Genomic DNA, 13,891 nt, shown 5'->3' with positions numbered 1-13,891 from the left:
GGCTCATCTGCTGTGCTAACAGCTCCCAGCGATGAAACAGGTGCTTGTAAATTAATTAGCCGTCTGAAACACACCTTAAAATGAATTTCCCAGAACTCCCTGGCAGGAAGCCATCCGGGTCCCCCGAGCTGATCAGCGTCTGTAAATATTGAGATTTGATAAAGTCAGCGCGGCTCTGGCAGCAGATGGCTGGGGCTGATCTGTTGACACCGCCTGGATGGCGCGGGGAGCCTCGCGCGGCGGGCCTCCTCTGGGAGCCGAGGAGGACCCCGGCCCCTCGGCAGCTATTTGCCTCCTAATTGAAAATCCTTATTCCCAGATGAGGGCAAATGCACGGCTCCAGGCAGGGCTCCGCGCTGCGTGACTGTTGATACACGGGTAATTGCTTTCAGGAACGCAGGTTAAATGTGACATTTAGTGCTTAATAAAAATTATCAAGGCCAAAGCCGTTTATCATTCCTGCACTTTGCGCTGTCACTTCCAAGGGGATTCTCAAAATCCATTTGAATTCGCGAGCAGGAGGCGGCAACTCCACCGCGAAGCTGCTGCAGGGACAACGCCGATTGTCGGAGACTTCCTTCTGCCTTCCTTCTTATTTTTCTGCTACTTTTAAAAGATTTGGTTGTTAACAAAAAACATTCAACATGAACCCGTGGAGCGCTGGGCCCCTCCTTTGCATGCGGTGCGTCAGTAACATGCCATCAGCCGCTTGTGCACACAGAGCACTGAAAGCAGACACACCGCTCAGCACCTTCGCGGGGGCCCGGACCCACAGGCACCCCCCAGGCAGCCGAGAGAGGGGAAGGACTGTGCCGGCCTCGGGGATGGAGAAGGAGAAACTGTCGCTGAGATCAAGCGGGGTTCCTCCCAGGGTGGTTCCCACCAACAGTGGGAACCATTCGAGAGCTGGCCTTTGGGAGAAGCCGCTTCTCAGAAAAAAAGGCGTCCAGGAAGAAGTCCCCCTGCGCTCATGTGGGCTTTCCCAGCACGGCTGCTTCCAGAGCAAGCTGCAGATGCCAAGGGCTGCAGAAATCAGCGCCCTTTGGGCTTCCAGCGGTAGGAGCGCCAGGAGACATGGCGATGCTGAGAGTCCTGGGCGCTGGGTTAGAGGGAAGAAGGTGGGAGGCTCCGGGCGTCAGGAATTCAGACCCCTGGTCACCAGCACGGATGGTTAAGACGGCGTGGAGCACATGCGGACAGGCTGACCCTCTGGGCCCCTCGGCCCCACGGGCGGGGCGGGCACAGCCTGTGAAATCGGCAAAGGGCTGGTTGACCTCAAGGAGGTACCTTGGTGTTTGACGCCCAGCAAGAGGAGGTCAAAGCACCGAAGCACCCATGCATCGCTGGGGAGACTGGGTTCTCCTTCCGAATCACACGCACGCCTCAGGGACCCAGCCCGGGAGAGCGAGGGTGCAGATGGAAGGAGCCTTCCCTGCAGCCCCTCCGAGCCCGAACGCTCCACGACCCCGCGGTGTCCCGCACGCACGGGCCCCTCTCTGCATCAGGGGACCTGGGTCTTCAAGGGCGCACGCTCCACAGGTGGCCCGGAGTCTGCGACACGAGCACACTTGAAACTTGCTGAGGCTCGGTTCAGACCACCGGCCTGGAGGGAGTTTGCTGGAGGGAGCTCAGCCCCTATGCGGGACGGGCCCAGCCCCGCATCAGGCCACACACAACCCCCCTCGCAGCAGCAGCCTGATGAGGGCACGTGGAGACCCCGGCACACTTCCACTTAAACATCGTTTCTCCTCTTGAGGGACTGTGACACTGGTCCTGTGCTCTTCCCATTTGCAGTGGGAAGAAGTAGTGTTTCCTTTCAGGGCCGAACCTGCGGCATGTGGCGGTTCCCAGGCTAGGGGTCGAATTGGAGCGGCAGCTACCAGCCTAGGCCACAGCCACAGCCATGCTGGATCCTTAACCCACTGAGCGAGGCCAGGGATCGAACTCACACCCTCATGGATGCTCTGTCAGGTTCTTAACCTGCTGAGCCGCAGTGGACCCCCGCGGTACTGACCTATCTGAGAATCTGGTCCACCCTGGAGATGAAACGTGTGTAGAGCCATTTTGCATGTGCAGCTTTTAGGGCGATTGAGGATCTTCTGAAAGCCATGCTGAGGGCCCTGCTGGGGCAGCGTGTTAAGATTACAAACAGCAAGGTTTCTGGTCCACGCAGCGCAAGTCCGAAGGGCCTCCTTCCTGCTGCTGGGAGGGTCTGTAAGTTCCTTTTGAGTGTGTGACTCTGTCTCCCCGGCCAGGCAGGCTCAGCCCAAGGGGAGCTCTCGGCTTCTCTCTGACCTTCGTTTGTGCCCAGAACAGTGTCCCACTGAGAATGGGGACAGAGTAATGGGTTTGTGTGTGATGACAGCAGGTGCCACAGGTGGAAATGGCCACAGCCGCAAAACAGAAGACGCAGCCCCGAGTTTACAAAAGAATCCAAGGGTTTTCCCTTTGAATTTTTGTCTCAGATTTGATGTCTGCCTTTCCCCTAAATGACAGAGCTGTGTAAGGAGAGTTCGCTTGCAGGATTCTCTTTCCAACACTTTCTCCCCTCTCCTTCTCCCACCCTTCTTGCAAGAATACTGTATATCAGCAACCCCTCTGGGGAAAATAACGTTGAAAAATTGTATAGTGGCTGCTAAATGACTTAATGGATAATAAAACGGCTTGTGCTTCTGAGGCTCTTTCAAGACCAACTTGACATTTTATGTAAAATGAACGCGCGTTTTTATATAATCATGAGCCTCACCCGGCTTTTCTGCCGAATTCGCTCTTTATGGAGGATGCGTCTTTCTTCGAAGCGAGTTAGATGCCACTTCGGAGACTCGATCAGAAGACGCTGGAGGAGAGCTCATCTCCTTAACCACCCACCCGCAGGTGCAAAGAAGGGAAAGGACGTCTTGACCCTTCCAAAGGATGACCAAAACTTCCAGATGCAGCTGTAAGCATCGCCGCTGCAGGCACGGCAGACTGAGCCGCAAACGTGAAGTTGGGGACACTTGGGAATTCATTCAACTCCACCTCCCAGCCAAGTCCTGGCTGCCAACCTGAACGACACCCCGGACAGCCCCCTTAAATGCATTCCCCGACTCCGCCGCCCAGGCACCTGGCACCTCAGTCCTTTTTCCCAGTTTCCACCGCACCCCTCGAAGCCCACCCCCTCACTTACTCCCTGCTGCTGCGGTGGCTTCCTGGTTCTCTCTCTGTCGCTGGCCCTGCCCCCTTTCTTTCTGACCCTCAATGTGCGGCTTTAACCAACTTCCTGAAACACAGATGGAGGCATTTCCCTCCCCCGATGAGACCCCTCCCTAGTCCCCAGTGCTTTCTACTAAAACCTGACCTCTTGGCGGACACCGACGGCTCCATCACCCGCCTTCGTGTGCATTTTCAGTCCACGCGTGTGGTTTAAATGTGATGGATGTTGCCCCTGTTGCCAACAGACTCTGACTCTGGGGGCGCTTTCCATGCCTTGCAGCCCAGGTGGCCAGGGAACCCACTTCTGGCTGGTGAGGTATGAGCAGAGTCCATCCGCGTTTCTGAGGAGCTGTGGCTTTTCTCATGCGACAGGACTCATGCGGCTGAGCCCACCCTCTTCCAGCTCGACAGCAAATGTGACATCTGAACACCTGGGTGGTCTGACAACCTCAAGGTAGCCAGGCATCAGGGAAGGTCAGCAGGCCGAGGATGCGGCAGAAACAGCCGGGAGACCCGGTCCCTGCTGGACGTTCCGACAACTCGACTGGCGCGGGAGCCACCTGCATCAACTTCTGCTCCTTGAGCAAACGCGGCCCTGTTTAGCTTTTCTGTCACTTGCAGCCAAACACCAGGCCAGCTGATCCCCAGACGCCCTCCTGGCCCCGGCCTCCGGATCTGCTTGCGTCCTCCCTGCCTGAACCACGCCCTCCGCTCTGCCCCAGAGGTCCTTCCGCACCCTCCCAGCGATCCTTCAAAGCCCCATGCAGGTGGCACCTCCCTTGAGAAGCCTCCCCCGACCTCCAGCTGTGGCCCCCTCTCCCCTTGGAGTGCCAAGACTCAGAGTCTGTCTCCCTCCCTGAGCAGAGGAGTCTTCCGAGGACAGGGATGCTTTCCCTCTAGCACAGGTGCGTCGGAGTATTAGCCTTCGATAATGGCTAATGAACCAGACGCAGTAACACAACTACCAGGCGATGGAATTAAAGGACACCATTTCCTAAGTGGATGGAAGCTGAGGCGGGAAAACCGCCTTGTCCTTCAGACACGACAAACGCACCTGTTGCTGCCACCTGGACAGCGTGGGAAGCTGTAAAGTGGGGGAACCCTCTGCGCTCCCGCTCCAGGTCTTGGCGTTTCCCTGCCCCCGCTCCCCTCTCAGGGCAGCCACCCCTAAACCACCCCCTGGTGGACGGCTCGTCGCTGTCATTCCTCTTTCATTTGTGGAGCTGACACCCTCTTAGAACGCAGCCAGGGACACAGAACAGACCTGTGATGTGCCCCACGGAGCTCGCTGCCACGCAGGATGGTGGCTAACGGATGGTGGTGGACGGGACAACAACGGGGACGTGTACGTGGCAACGGGAGATGACGTGGGGTGGGGAGTCAGGCCGAGATGTGGGCGCGCGTGTCCAGGAAGGTTCCGTGGGAGGCGGGAGCTGAGCTGCACCCAAGGCTTCGGCAGGGACTGGTCGGAGGGAGGGGACAGTGGGTGGCGAAGCCCAGGAGGAGAGAGAAGGAATATTCCCAGTAGAAAATGGAGCCGGTAACTTATTTTTCCTAATGATCAAAAGGCATTATTGCAAGTGTTATCCTGAAAGTATATGACGAGCATTTATTGCTGTTTGTTATTGCAAATGTTATCCTAAATATGTGAACGAGCACTGGCCACGGGAGACGTCAGTAACCACAGGGAAGGGGGCTGCCGTGGTCCGGGGGTGTGGAACCACCGGCTCAACAGAGTCGGCAAGTCTTTCCGTTTTCCACGTTTCCTGAACCCAGATGAGCTGGAGAGCCTGGCTTTCCAGGAGGAAGACAGGCCAGTCAGGGATACATTTGTCCTCGAAACTCTCAAGAGAACACGAGTGACTCACAGAAAAGTGTCCCTCCAAGCATGGCTTAGACGATGCTGATACCAAGGAACCACCGAAAAAAGCTTTGAAATCAAATTAGGTCCACTCGGAATAAGACTGACCAGGGTCAAGATTTTCTCCAAGTGCACAAGCAAAACCCAACCAGAAACACAGAGGGGCAGAGGAAGGGGGCGGGGCGAGGGGAGGGGCAACGGGGAGGGGCGGGGCGCCGGAGGGGCGAGTGGGGAGGGGGCGAGGGGAGGGCGGGGCGGGGCGAGGGGAGGGCGGGGCGGGGCGAGGGGGGGGGGGGGGGGGGGGGGGGGGGGGGGGGGGGGGGGGGGGGCGGGGCGAGGGGGGAGGGGGGGGGAGGGGGGGAGAAGAGGGGCCTCTCCGGGCAGATGACAGAGGGCAGAACTGAAGTTTCCCACAAGCAGGCGGCCGCACGGTGACTCTCCTGCGCCTCCTGAGCGCCTTCCCATTCTGTCTTCTGTTTTATTTACGGCGCGACTTCTCCCATCACCACGCACAGGAAAACGCAGGCTCTGGAGGTTGAGGAGGGTACTGTTTACTGACAACTGGCATTCACCGAACCCAAACAGCCTACTGTCTCTGTAATTATAGGAGATACGGTAGAAAGACCCTATATGCTTTGAAAGAAGAAAAAAATGAATCAAAAGAAGCCTTTTAAGTTAAAAATATCCACCGCCACACAGAGGAGTAAAATCACAGGCAATTTTATAATGAATCAGCCAGCTTACATTTTTGCCACTTTATTGTAAAGTATGATTTAGAATTCTGGTTTAGGTCAGAAACTCAGAACTTGTTTTTATGTTCCTTAGAGTGGACATAATTTGAATGATAAGGTCAATGAGAACAGAGGACAGATGCCCGCAACTACAAATAACAGAAGAGGAAAACCGTGCATACAAACTCCCTAAAAGTGCTGTGGCCACACGCAGGCCTGCAGGGGGGGTGTCGCTGCTACCTGACCTGCTGTCGTGATGAACGACTCGGCAGGAAGGACTTGAAGGACAGAGTCGGGGAGGAGCCGGAGAGAGGCTTAGGAGCAGGGCAAGGTCAGGAGAAGGACCTGAAGATGCCTCGAGCCCCGTGGACGCGCCCGGCCCCCACGCAGGCCCTGGGGCAGCCTGGGTTCCAGGAGGAGGGGGCCGTGGGCAGGACCGGGGGAAGCAGGTGGGAACCGCCCGCCTGCGTGAGAGGGGCTCGCCGGGTCAGCCCTGGCCCTGTTTTACTAAAACGTTTTACCACCTCCTTAGGCATCTTAAAAACAAACACTACGTAATGAAATCTATCCTGACGAGTCATCATTTCAAAAATCAGTACAACACCCTCAAAGGATGACAAGGAGGACAACCATTATGCAAACTATCTATCTGGGCAGGTGCACTCCTGGGCAGGACCCTCCAAAGGCAGAGCAGAGTCACCCCACCTTTGACACTCGCGCTCCTGAGGATGTGACGGCTGCCGAGACGAGGCCCTGTGGGGACGCAGAGGACGCCTGCCGAACGGTGCCCGGCTCTGGGTAAAGCTCCAAACAGCATAAAGAATAGCCCCTCGTTGTAAGCACATGTGCCTTTCTGGAGATTTTGGCACGAATTGGACCTCCGTGAAAATGCTTTGGAAAAAGTAGCTGCTCCGAGGTTCAGATACTGGAAAGCAGGGTTTTCACCTTCAGGGAGGGTCAGGAAGCGTGTGTGACGGGGCCCTGGCTTTGTCGTGGGACCGTCCCAGGCACTGGACAATGTCTAGTGACTTGCCCACGGCACCCTCCCTCCCGGTGCACTGGAGGCGCCCCCCGGGCGGGCAGCACCTCCGCTGAAATCAGGGCTCTGACCCATCTCTTCGCCGGTTCTGCTGGGAAAGCCGGAGTCGGAAGAGGCAGAGCAGAGGGAAGAACTCAAGACAGGAGGGCATGGAGACGCCTGGCAGTGGTGGAGGCAGAGGGCCGTCCCGTGGGGCTCGGCTCTGCGGTTTCCTGGAGAACTGAGAGGCCAGCCTGTGCCAGGTGTCCCATCACTGCCAAGACTCAGAACTTCAGCTGGGTCTGCATCTCAGCACCCCGGGCCCGGCAGCTCCCTGGGCATCTGAGAAACCGGGGGAGGCTCATGGCCCCGGGGACACGCAGAGCCCAGCGCCACATCCCCTCAGATACCCAGTGCTTGCCCTCCGGGGCACATGCCCGGTCATCCAGCCCGGCGGGTGCAGAGGCGGCGCATGAATCAACAGAATGCTGCAAGTGTGAGTGATTTGCGTGTCATGTCACTTGAACTTGCAATGACCCACTGGAATATCCCACCAAGAGTCTCTGGCCAGCTGGCCCGTCCTGGTTCCCGAGAACCCAGCCCCATGTCCCAGGCGATTAGCAGAGCAAAGCTGTCCAGCACGTGGCCTGGTCCCGGCGAGCTGCCACCACCAGAAGCGTCTTCCGACTTCCCTTCCTGAAGGGTTTAAGCACAGAAGTGACATCTCTTGCTGTGGGGCCCCCAGCACACAAACTGTCGCTCAGGAGCCGCTGTAAATAGCTGCAGAGTGTCCAGTCCATATTTCTGGGACCCATCTGAGCGCCTTGCCCTTCGAGGTGCCGACTGAGCCTTCCTCTGCTCAGCGGTCAGTTTTCAGATGCATCTGCTGTGTGTGCTCAGCGAACGTCCATAGCATCTTATTCCTCGAGGCCTGAGCCACCGCCACGGAAGTTTCAGCCCCAAGCCGCCCCCCTGGCACTTGCGCTGAGCTGATGGGGGCAGTGCCTGGCCATCAGCAGCTCTCACCCAACCTGGAACCCCGGCCGGTTCACCAGGACACTCACTGCGCTCCAGTTAAGGGGGTGACCCAGGGCTGGGTGTGCTCCGCCTGGTGACAGCGAACCAGTGCCCTCGAGCCTCACGTTCTGCCTGACCACGCACACGTCCAGTCGGTATTTTTGTTGAGGGTCTGTGATGTGGAGGCACTGAGCCAGGGGCCAGGGTCACACACACAGAATGTGGCCCTTGAGGGGGTTGGGGGGCTGGGCACCCAGGCTGCAGGCTTGGAGGGGCAGGGTCCTCCGAGGCCTGGGCAGAGGCGGAGGCTGGAAGGCACGTCCTGCAGATGGAGGAGTCAGGGGCATGGGGTGGACTTCGGAGGCGATATCCAGACGGAGAAGGAGCGGGACTGGGCGTCAGGAGAGCACTGGTGCCCCTGGGCCCTCGGAGCTGCCTGGCATGCCTGGAGCAGGGGTGCGGGTCAGAAAGCATCGAGGGGAGGCTGGAGGGAGGGGAGGCCTGGCTCCGAACCTGAGGCAGTGGTTACACGGCCGCCGTCTCTTGGAGCATCGAGAGGGTGACCCCAGGGACGCACAGCAGGAGAACTGCGTTTTCACCAGCCCACCCTGGCAGCGCGGCGGAGCTCGGGCTTGGACAAGGAGGCAAGACTGCAGATGGGGGGAGAGGCCAGGCAGTGAGCTGGCTGCAGCGGGCTGGGGACCCGGTGCAGAGCGTGCACAGGGCAGGGGGAGAGTCACCCATGTCGGCCCACATTCTGATGGTGCATTTGTCACCAAGGCCAAATGAGTCAGAAATCAGAATGTGTTTCGTGTCACAGCTCAGCTCAGCTGAGCTCATTGCCCAGAGTTAAATTGCTTCTGTGCACAGCCTGGAGGCGGCCTGAGGGGGTTCACCTGGAGCACGTCGGCCCTGAGCCAGCCAGGGCACGAGGCCGGGGGGGCGCAGCCCAAGCCCACCCTCGGGACATGGCGCCAGGCGTCTCCCATCATGCCCAACACTGGCAGGAGGCCGGGCAGACACCCCATCCTTGTAGTTGCCCTTCCCAACCCCCTCCCCCGGGGTGGGCAGCGTCCTCCTGCAAAGATGAAGACGCAGATTCAATGATTATTCAATCATTTGCCATGAGAAATACACTCTCATTCGCTCCTGAACCAGCGTCACCGCCAATGAACGTGCCTTACACCAAGGAAGCGCCTTAGCTCCATCCGGGCCTGGGGACGCTTCGGGCCGGACGCGGGAGCAGCGGGGAGACCATGCCTGCACCGCGATGACCACGGAGGAAGCAGGAGCTTGTATCAGCATCCTGCAAAGCGCACCTGTGTAACAGGTCCGGCGGGGGCGAGAGCGAGCACGGCGGCAGATGTCTTTGAACTTCAGTGCACACACGTATCTTCTGAGCATCTCGTGCACATTCTGAGGCAGGGCCCTGGGACGGAGCCTAGAACTCTGCATTCCTAACAGCCTTCCTAATAGATGCACGTGCTCTCCGGGCCCAAGTTAGCCTCATCCGTCCTCCAGGGCCCAGAAGACCCGTCCTGACTCACCTCCCTCTTCCCCTGGGATCTGGCGTGTCCCCGTCAGTGCAGCCCCACGTGGTGTGACTGGGAGTGGTTGATAAGCTCCCGCCCCACAAAGCCAAGAGGCTCCTGAACGCGGGCACCGGGAGCCTTACACCTAGGAAGTACCAGTGACAAGGCTCGAGCCCAGATGTGTGACGTTTGTTGGATGGAGAGTGCGGGGTGCCAGAGGCACGGGTGGTGGCGGTGAAGGACGGAGGGACGGAGGGGAGGGCCTGCTGGAGGCTCTGCCATGAATTCATAAGCCTGGGCTAGTGTCGGCCTTCTCATCTTCCCCGTCCGGGGAAGGTAGGACGGCGCTTTCCAGAGTCCGCTCCAATCTGAAAACCATCCCGGGACAGCACAGCCAGCGCCACTCTGCCAGCTGCTTAGGTGGCTTATGGCCACTACCCTGTACAAAACGTCCAAGGACTATGCTGTTAGTGACCCCGTTCCATGGGTGAGGACCCCAAGGCTGAGGAAGTGTATGTGAGCTGCCCTGTTCACCGAGGAGCCATGCCAGGATCCCCGGCCGCCAGCTCTGGCCCCAGCGCCACAGCCGCACACGCTGTGAAGCTGCCAGCACCAGGCCTTGGCTCCAGGGCCAGCTCGGCCTCCCACCGTGACCTCTGGTTCCCTCTGTTAGTTGATCCCTTGGCAGAGGGCTGGGCCAGGAAACGAGCAGGGCCAGGCTGGCGAGCCCAATGGAGACCACCCCTGTGGGCACCCAGGACAGGCCCTGCAGAGTAACTGAGCGGGGGTCAGTCCCCAGGGTCTGGGGAAGCAGGTGAGCCAGGAGGAGCTGGAGTCAGACAGCGCACCCCCCCCACCGCGCCCCGATGGGTCCAACAGCAGCCTACGACACCCTCAGCCTCCCTCCTCCCCACTGCCGGCCTTGACCGCAGAAGCCAGGCTCACCAACAGAGCGCGTGGCTCGGGCTCTGCAAAGCAGGAGAGCCGGGTAGGAAAGCCCTCTGTCAGTGCGGGGGACGGAGAGCTGGGCACCGAAACAGCAAAGCGAAAATCCAAGCTCAGGCGCGGCCGCCTTCTCCGGGCTCTTCCTAAACACACCCATTCCCACGCCCTCCCGGCGACACTGCTGGTAAAAGCGTGTTCTCCGGGTTACGCCCCGAAGCTACGCTATTGGAAAAGCACTTTCACCAGGATGTCGAGCTCGTACTACCTCAGAACACAAGGGGTTCGTTGTGGTTGTTGAAGGAGAGGTGGTTTACAAAGCTGTGTCCGCTTCAGGTGCACGGCAAGGTGATTCTGTTATATACACACACGTGTGTGTGTGTGTGTGTGTGTGTGTGTGTGTGTGTGTTGTGTAAAGGACAGAATGGACTTCTCTGCAGAACAGATACTGACTCACACATTTTGAAAAACTTCTGGTTGCCAAAGGAGACAGTTTGGGGGGTGGGGGGATGCGCTGGGAGGGTGGGATGGAAATCCTATAAAATTGGATTGTGACGGTCATTGTACAACTACGAATGTAGTAAATTCACTGAGGAATAAAAAAAAGGACTGGGATTGCCCCAGAGAACTACATTAAAAAAAAGAATGTATGTATATAAAGAACACATACACATATCCTTTTTCAGATTCTTTTCCATGATAGGTTATTACAAGATACTGAACACAGCTCCTGTGCCGTGGGAATTGTTGGTTATCTCCCCTTATATACAACGGTGTGTATCTGTTAACCCCAAACTGCTAATTAATCCCTCCCGGGTCCCCTTTGGTAACCATAAGTCTGTTTTCTGGGTCTGTGAGTTTGTTTCTGTTTTGTAAATAAATTCATTGGTATCATTCTTTTAGATTCCATGTATAAGCGATATCATACGCTATTTGTCTCTTTCTGACTTAGTTCACTTTGTATGATAACCTCAAGGTCCATCCATTTTGCTACAAATGGCAATATTTCATTCTGCTTTATGGCTAAATATTCCACTGTATATAAATACCATACCTTCTCTAGCCCTTCCTCTGTTTATGCACATTTAGGCGGCTTCCATGTCTTGGCTGTTGTGAACAGTGCTGCAATGAACATAGGGGTGCCTGTAGCTTTTTATATTAGAGTTTTCCTCTTTTCCAGAGAGAGGCCCAGGAGTGGTATTTTTTCTTGTTCATAGAAAAATGCTGTTATCAGCAAAGGGACAGTGGGTCTACAGAGCCTCGCTTAGCCCAACTAACTGTAACATATGCCCACAGAGAAAGTGACTGCACTTAGGAATATTTGAATGAAGACAGCATTTTACTGGGATGTTTCTAAGAGACGACTGTGAACCCAGGGATTACACTCCCAGTTTCCATCTTGCACCCAAATTCTTTCCTGCACTTGTGAACCATTTTGGAAGAGAGAAAGCAGCCATGATGCAGCCCAGGATCTTGCATTGCTTTGAAAGTGGAGTCTCACATTGCTGGTTGATGAGCTGGGTTTTCAGGCACCAGCAGCCTTCTGTGCTGACAGAGAATGGGGTACTTGGTGCCCAGAGCTGGGGAGAGGCTGCTCATCGACAGGTAAGACCCTGGCAAGGGTGTGGACCAAACTCCTCAGCACTGACATTCACCCAGGGATTCAGAGGACAAGGCGATAGCTGCAGAGGGGACAAAGTGCATCCCCGAGAACTTGCAATTCTCCTTCCAGTTTTATACCCAGCAAAACTGGCCAGTCCTACAAAGCAACTCGCTGCAGCTCTGCCAATACTGGCCAAAATCTGGAACTGCCTATGCATCTGTCCATCAGACAACTGAGAAACAATGCCTATTCATAGGTTGGGGAACTGGACCCAGTGAAATAATGGAGCCAGAGCTGCTCACCCCAAGAATAAGTCTTTAAAACGTGACACTGAGCACAAGAAGCACAAAAATCATTCTACAAAAGGCTGCTTTTTTATACTTCTCCAAATTGCATGGTAATACTGCATTTTGGTCTTAAAAGCATCCAGTTCAGGACAGTAGTACCTCTGGGGAAGGAGAGTGGAGACAAAGAGGGGCCATCTGTTGTGGTTTACTTCTCACAGTGAATGACAGACACACAACATGTGTGGTGCACTGTCCTCTCTCTATGTCTGCCCCAAATATTTCAGCATAAAATGCTAAGTGTTACTGACAAGAGAGGCCCTGGTTCCAATTCACACTCCGAGAATAAAGAGCAAGGATTTTTCATGACTGTACCACCTTCTGCTTCACAAACTCACCCAGCTCCTCTGATGAAAGCCCCCCACCCCTAAGCGACATCATTTTGGGAAACCTCCCCCAAAGGTCCCAACATTTACCTGGAGGCCACAGGTCTGCTGCCACCACCTGCTCTGAGCGCATCTGTCTCCCTGATGAGAACGTGGTCCTTACAGGAAGCCAAGCACCACGAGGCTAACTGCTGAGTTGTGGCAGCAGCCTCGAGCGCTTCGACAGCAGGTGTAAGCTGCCCTCCAGACAGCAAGGTCTCAGAGCACCATGCATGCAGATGGCACAGGGCCTCCGCAGAGAGGGCCAGGCCAGGAGGGCATCACCGGATGATGCAGCCTTGGGTCTCACCCATCAGGCCACTTAACCTGACTGGCCCCTGGCTTTGCACCTGCTGAAACAACGATGAGGACACTTGACAGCAGAGCATCCATCAGCAGCTAAACTCAGGGCTAAAGCAGCAGCATCAGAGCACTGGCTCCTTGCAGGGCAGATGCTAAGTAATTTCCACACTCACTGTAGCCCTGCCTGGGTCCCTCCTGCTACTTCTTCATCTATAAGCACATGCATGTGCACACCTATGTGTGTGCAAGGAATGTGCACACGTGTGTACACACATGCTCTTATGTGTATGTATGGTTGCATATGCCCACACTCATGTGTGGAACTCATGTGCATCGGTGTGCACAGTTTAGGCACATGTGCATACATGTGCACATATGCACACGTATTGTGCAATGCACATGTCTACACACATGCATGTACACACATGTGCAGACACTTGCTTTCCTCTCTCAAACCAAATCTTTCTCTCAAGAGGTTACTGAGGTACCACGGACATAATATGATCAGTTTCTTTGGGACACTGAACACCTGCTCTCCAGCTCCTGTCAGACTTTTCGCTGAACCCGGTGCATAGAGCTAATGATTTTTGTTGCTCTGAGAAGAGGCAGCAGTGAGCCTGACCTCCCAGGGCCCAACAGCAGCGCCGCCCTGGCTGACCCCTGACCTCGGGTCTCTCTCATGTGCAAGGACGAGGTGTCCGGAGCTGGGGATGCCCCCTGCGGGCTGCGTTCACCCCGCTTTCCCCCCCAGTCACCCTGCCCTGACGGGAGGCGGTCCTGAGGCTGCAGCTATGGGGGTCACAGCGGTTTTGTTTCTGTCGGCTATTTTCCTCCATTCCCCTTCCAGCCCAAACTGGGCTCCAGGGCCCGTGGTGGAGAACCAGGAAGCCCCTCACCCAGGCCTCCAGAGCTCGAACCTCTGACCGGGAGACCCCAGGGCTCTTCCCAGCCCACCTGTGCCCAGGATGCCCGACGTGCTCTGA

This window comes from Sus scrofa, chromosome 11, assembly GCF_000003025.6.
Source record: "Sus scrofa isolate TJ Tabasco breed Duroc chromosome 11, Sscrofa11.1, whole genome shotgun sequence".
In the NCBI taxonomy this organism is placed as follows: Eukaryota; Metazoa; Chordata; class Mammalia; order Artiodactyla; family Suidae; genus Sus; species Sus scrofa.
Note: the sequence above shows the minus strand (reverse complement) of the source record.